We start from the raw sequence: 6,912 nt of genomic DNA, 5'->3' as shown, positions 1-6,912 counted from the left end.
AATTACAAATTTTCATAAAAACATTACAAATAAAGATAATTTGTAATAATTACAAATAAAGATAATTTGTAATAATTACAAATGATTTTATAGTTTGTAATTATAAAATATTATCATTTGTTTTTATAAAATAATTTGTAATTATAAAATATTTTATCTAATAATAAAAAATTGTAATTATTTATTTTATAAAATTTTATAATTTCAACCGTCAGGTTTGCCACTTTTCGTGGGATCACTCGAAAAGTGGCAGTCCAACTGCCAGGTTTTGGGAGGGTAATTTTATCCATTTGAAAATTACTTTTCTGATAATTTTGAAAAAAGTATAATTTTTTTAATAATTAATAATTAATTTGTTATTTTTCTAATAATTTTCCTTAGAATCTATTAAAGAGCTCATTTGCCAGGTTAAATGTCAATTACCATTTGAATCGATGTATACAATTGTAGTCCCCTTTGTCTATAGGATTTGACGAGAAAAAATGCATTTTCATGCATGATGTATGCTCGTAAGATGATCGAAGACGTTGATTGAAGATAAAAGTTCATTTTGGTCATTGTAGATCGGAACATCCATACCAACCATTTCTTCGAGATTGCAATCGTTTGTTTAATGATGGTATTCTTATGAGGCCAAGAGATGCAAGCAATAAGGATTTAAATGTGGTTCAATTTTCAATTTTAGCTTTTTCACCATCGTTTTTGAAATATGTTCTCACAATGTTTACCATTGATCATGCTTTTCATTGCACATTTCATCGAGTTTTTGATAAATTTGAGGGTCCAATTCAAAATCAATTGGCAATGAGTGGAGAGGTTCAAGAGCTTATAAGGAGAGAGACAAGGCAAAGAGCGTTTGATGGGATTAAACTCAACACGTCCCGCATGTGTAGATCGGATTAGGCCAAAGCATGTAGAGATATGAATTAGATAACATGGAGGAGAGAAATGCTTGCTCTGATACCATGAAAAATTTGAGGGTCTAACCAAAAATCAATTGACAATGAGTGGAGAGACCTAGGTAGAATCTTATGAATTGCATGATGTATCATCTTCTTTCTATTGCAGGTTTCTACTTGATGCACTGGTCAAGCGCTCTCTTAACCAACTTTGCCACAAGATAAATAAGTTGAATACCAAGACCACCATTACTACGCTACTTGAAAATTGGAAAATCGTGGAAATCCTTTATGTTCCTAAGATTTGATGGTTTAGAGTCATCGGATTTCTCCCATCCTCCATTACTTTGATAGTTTTTGTCAGAAAAAAATAAAATAAAATTGACACATTGATCCATCGAATATGGACTTTTTTCACACTGTGCTAGTAGTAGTATAATTAGCTCTTAAATTGGTAAATTTAAACGCTTTAGAAGGATATTTAGTGGTATATATTCACTACGTGAAAAAAATGGGTAAATTTGGTGCCAAGATGTCTCAAATTTGGTTAAATTCAAACAAATTCGATAGACCTAGGCATCGAATTTACCCCATTCTAACGTAGTAATTGATATGACTAAAAATTCTAATTAAGACAACATCTGGTCCTTTTGAAGATTCATCACGAGGACAAAACTAATTTACTCCATAATTTTTCATGATTCACTCATGCAATCCTAATCTCCATTTTTAAAGGGAAAATGCTGAAGTAACATTAAAATTGACATTGATTTTCACATTGCTGATGTAGATGTATGTACAAAACCATAGACAAGATGTTATGTGAAAAGCATAACCTTTGGTGAACCTTCATATCAGCAATGTGAGAATCAATGTCAATTTTAATATTACTCCAACACCACACTTTGTAAACTCAGTAGCTATATGTTATTAAGTTTTCAAACACGATATATCTTGATTTTATAAATATCGAAGAATATATCTATTGACATATTGAGCTGCAAGTTGCATTTAAGTTCCTCGTAAGCCATATCGAATAGTGAAATTGATAAAATTCCCATGTATATTTGATTACAATCTCTATTTTTTTTTTACGAGGATAGTTATATTACGAAAATGCCATTTTGAGTATAATTAATAGAAAGGAACTTCTCTTTTATATTGATGAAGTTTTAGGATACTATTTCTTAGGTGGAGTTATTTATCTTATCAACCATGACCAGGGGCAGAGCCAATATTTTCTTGTAGTGTGGGGATTAACTATGGTTAGTTGTATAGTTAAAGAACTTGAAGATGAATGGTTAATTTTTAGGGAGAAATTCTGAGATTTTTAATTAAAAATTGAAGAAAATGATATTTATGTTATCAACAAAAAATTGAAAAGGGGGAATTGGAGGGAGGTGAGGATGTGGGGGCAAATGGAGAGAGGGGTGAGGGAGTAGGGACAAATGGGGCATATGATTAGTTGAAAATATAGGAGTGTCTCAAAATTCTGTGAGGGCAATTACCCCCACCAGTTCCTTACTAGCTCTACCCCTGATCATAACAATACATATTCAATATTCGATCGTGATTTGATTCGATTTGTACCGATTCATGTTTCGGATTAGTACTAATGAATTGCATAAGGAAACTGCTGAAATGATAAAAAGTATTTATTGCGATTCTCACAAGTTTAACGTGAGATGTGCACATAATCATAGATGTGTTTTCTCACGATACGAGTAAAAACCATCTTTGATTATATATGCATGTCCACGTCAAAATTATGAGAATCACAGTAAATCCTATATCACCCCTGCATGTCTCGGTGAGGAAAATGCTGGATAATATAGGTAAGTATTAGTGGCTGTAGATGAAAAATTAAATTTACCTGGGAATTACATGGACAAAAACAATCAACAACTGAAGAGTCCCAAAACAAATTAATGCTCCAATAAAGCCCAACATCAGTCAATGAACGTGATACAATCATATATAATCCTTGAAAATGTTCAATTAATGCCATGGCACAAAGGTGAAGCATCCGTACTACGCTACATTTTTGAAAATTTTCAACAAAATATGTTGGTTTACAGAAGGTTAGAAAACTATTTCATGATTTAAAATCATGTTGGAAGGCATTGTCTCCTTCTCAAGAAAAATAATAAATAATTGTGCCTTGAGAAACACGTCACCCATGACGTACTTTCAATAATTCCTTCTAGTAATCATCACCATCACCATCACCATGAATGTGATGATCCATCGTCCAGATTGAGACATTATGAGATGTACGAAATTGTGAAATATGGATAAATACATGTGTGAGACTAATCAGTAATTTTTTTTTTTCTTTTTAACCCAAGCATTATCCCCACATTTGGTGAGACTAATCTTCCCGGGCCTTACCCAACATCCAACATGCTGTCACGTATTACAACATTTAAATAACCACATTGCTTTGGAGTGGGATGTAGAGACTTGAAATCACGACTTTGGGAGTAAATCCAACTGCTCCTTCCCATCTCAACTAACCCTCAGTGGGTTGAAAAATCAGTATTGATTCTTAGAAAAATTTCGATTTTCCTTTTAACCCAATCGTATATTTGATGGAGAACCCTGACCACAGGTTTAGACTAGATAAAAAAAAAAGGTTTTGGCAAAAGAAAATAGGACTATCAATAGATATTAATCGGATTGAATATATAAATAATCAAATTTGATTAATTTGAAACAAAAAAAAACTATTGATATGCATTCTCTAGTAATTAATATCCAAGTCAGATATAATATGTAATATGTTATTTAAAATTCACTACTAGAAGGTGGCATGTGCAAATGCACATGTATCTGAAGGGTTTATTTGTAATTTAAAATATTAGTTAAAGGGTTGTAGTAAGTATTATTTGATAAAAATGATATTTTTGTAATTTTAAAAAGTAATCAACCTGATATAGGGAAGTGCAATTGCAATTTTCTTGGTGAAGAACCATCTCCTCATCATAGAGATCATTCTCATAAAAAATTAGCCCATTCCAAAACTTCTAATGCATACATTGAAAAAATGTTTGACTCTCTTTAGGGCCTCTGAATGCCACCCTCTATAGAATGCACGTGGTAGGGTCAGAGGCTGACGTGGCAGGGGCACAGAATTGCACATCCTATGTATCCCGATGAAAAAAATCTATGGTTCTGTGCCCTTACCACATCAGCCGCGTACGAAAACCAAGTGCATTCATCACTACGTCATAATTCGTCAAAAACGACTGTCCAAGACAGTCGTTTTTTATAAAAACGACTGCCCATACAGTCGCAAATGGAGTCGTTTTAAAAGGAGTGGTTTTTCAATTGCGACAGTCGAAAACAGTCGGAAAAAACGACTGTCTTTGGCAGTCGGAAATACAACGACTGTCTTCGGCAGTCGGAAAAAACGACGGTGCTACAGTAAAAAAGAGGATATAGCGACGGTCAGTGACCGTCGCTATAGGGTATTTTTAAAAAAAAAATTTATTTTACACCTACCCCCCTCACATGTTGCTGAACATTGGAGATACCCTTATATTTTGAAATTGATGACCTAGACCCCAACTAACAACATGAAAAGACCCAAATGCCCCTCGTCTTCAACTTTCATAACACTAACTATTTTTCTAACTACCAATTATGCAAATCTAACTAGCAATCCAAATTCTAGTCTACAAAGCAATAAATCTAGAAACATTATGCAAATCTAACTACCAATTATGCCATACCTAGTGTTTTACATTGGATTTGAGATTGAAAAAGAGAATTTGTGAAAATATTGATGCAATCTCTCTGCTATGATATGAAGAACCTAGAAGAAGTTTCATCATCCAAACGGAAACGTCACCATGAACATGATGAGGAATCTAATTACTTGGACAAATTACCAAACGAAATTCTTCATCACATTCTATCTTTTTTAGAGATGAAAGATTCGTTTCGAACAAGCATCTTGTCGAAACGATGGAGGTACGTCTGGACTTTGAAGATTCTTTATCTAGAGCATGTTAAACTATCTGATGAAACAGCTCATAAACTTATTTCCACATGCCCTCTTCTAAAAGAATTTCGATTGATATGATGTCAAGGCTTAGAGAATCTTAATGTTTATGCATCTAACTTACCACTTGAGCTCATCGATTCTAAGCCTCCCCGCAGTGAGCTCCTCATCCTTTTCAGAGTTTACTTGATGTGCTAAGCCCAATCCAATGCATTTAAAAGGGGAACCTGATCCTCTAGACTTTGATGCATTTTTTTCTAGTTTAGTTGATGACGAGTTTGCAAGTTCGGGTTTGACTTGTTCAGCCATGGCTTCCAATGCTTTGAACTGGTTTAGAACTTATCAGATTCAGAAAATTAAACAAGGAAAAAATATATCTTGAAATCTTCATTTCGATAAAGCGGAGAGTGATAACCAACCTTTTGCTTGTACTCACGTGCCTGTGCTTCTGCATGCAAATTCAGCTCAGAAATATGTGCTTTGCATTGAGAGATCTGTTCATAAACATGGTTAGTGGTGAAACTTATTTATTTGGCTACATATCTTCAATTTATTTTTAGCTACTTCACAAATAAACATTTGGTTGTGATTAATGGTCTCATTGAGTTCATCTGACCTTAACACAAGGTCATCTTCTAAGGACTCCATTGCAGCCTTATTTTGCTTAACAGACACAAGATCTCTTCTTAAAGAACCATTCTCTTCATTTAAGGCATTTATCATGTTAGTTTGGACTTCTAAATCATGGGTTCTTGAACTAAGCTCCTCTTCAATAATTGAATCAACGAAATTGGGCTAAATCTTGTGAGCCTGTATTGAATGTACATACATATAGACCCCTCATGGTATCTATATATATATATATATATATATATATATATATATATATATAGAGAGAGAGAGAGAGAGAGAGAGAGAGAGAGAGAGAGAGAGAGAAGAGAAGAGGAGAGAGAGAGGCATGTAGTGTATACACTATGTGCAAGAAAATTGAAGTAAAAAACTCAATGGCGCCATACACGCTAATGATGTTATCATCTTAACTCTTACCATCTAGTTTCTCAAGCGTCATGAAACCAAGCATATGTCATCAGTTGGGCGTCTATGCAGAAAATGAATCATAGAGATGATGACGGGGGGTCAGCTAGCACTTGGCAAACAAACTGTCCCTTCACTCGCAGACGCTGCTCTGCAAGTCTTTTCCTGCTTTGATATCTAACCTGTATGAGATAATTCCAGGTTAAGACATTGAAGCAGTAAAGATAGAATGCAGATTTTGGGATCAAGTGTTCAAAAAATTATTCATATAATTTTAAATGTAGCAGGCAATTTAAAGAATATAACTAATAGCAGTAGTAATAGAAGGTTACGTGCACTAAACATCAGTGTTTTCAAATGCCAAAGAGGGATGAAATGCAATCGATAGAAGAAGATGACGACGATCACATGCATTAGTAACAATTGCTATAAATTTACCTTTTTATCATAGCATCTGTCTTTCCGCTTCAAACAGAACTTATTCAAAGCTGCTTCTCTTTAGTTTGGTCAACGCAAAGAGTGTGTGAAAGCAGATATGTTTTTTAATTTGAAGTCATCTTCTGACTCAGTTGCAACTTGCAATTTTCGTGCTTCACCTCTTTCTTGGGCCCACCAAATTAGGATCAACTCCCATCTTTCCATTCTTTAAGCACATTCAAGAGTCAATTATCCATCATTAACCTGCGTTTATCATGGCACGTGTCATATACCCATTCAATGGGTGCCACTAAATTTTAGCTTGGTTAATATTCCCAAACAGTCAAAAGAAATCCTTCCTCAATTAGAAGGTACAAAGCTCTAATACTTGCGTAGGAAATGCAAACAACTTCTCCCAAGAATTGCCTAGAATGCAAGAAACATGCAAGTGCGGATCACCACATATAGATATATATGTGATGCAATAAATAAGAAAACAATCAATATTTGCGTGGTTTGTTATGTCTATGTCCCCAAATAAGATACGAGAATGTT

The 6,912-nt window shown here is 34.1% G+C and overlaps 1 long non-coding RNA gene across 1 annotated transcript; it reads right to left on the bottom strand.

Annotated features, from left to right (window-relative positions):
• Positions 1-4,882: 4,882 nt before the first annotated feature.
• Positions 4,883-6,616, bottom strand: LOC147400526 (uncharacterized). The gene is made up of 3 exons (XR_015179016.1): positions 5,953-6,616; positions 5,325-5,399; positions 4,883-5,232 (listed from the first exon to the last, which is right to left on the bottom strand). It is a non-coding gene; the product is annotated as an uncharacterized LOC147400526 (long non-coding RNA).
• Positions 6,617-6,912: the final 296 nt, after the last annotated feature.

Source organism: Akebia trifoliata, chromosome 6, assembly GCF_017979445.1.
Source record: "Akebia trifoliata isolate Shusen 1 chromosome 6, ASM1797944v1, whole genome shotgun sequence".
Taxonomy (NCBI): Eukaryota; Viridiplantae; Streptophyta; class Magnoliopsida; order Ranunculales; family Lardizabalaceae; genus Akebia; species Akebia trifoliata.
The sequence above is the reverse complement of the archived record's forward strand: the minus strand, read 5'-3'. Positions and strand labels throughout refer to the sequence as shown.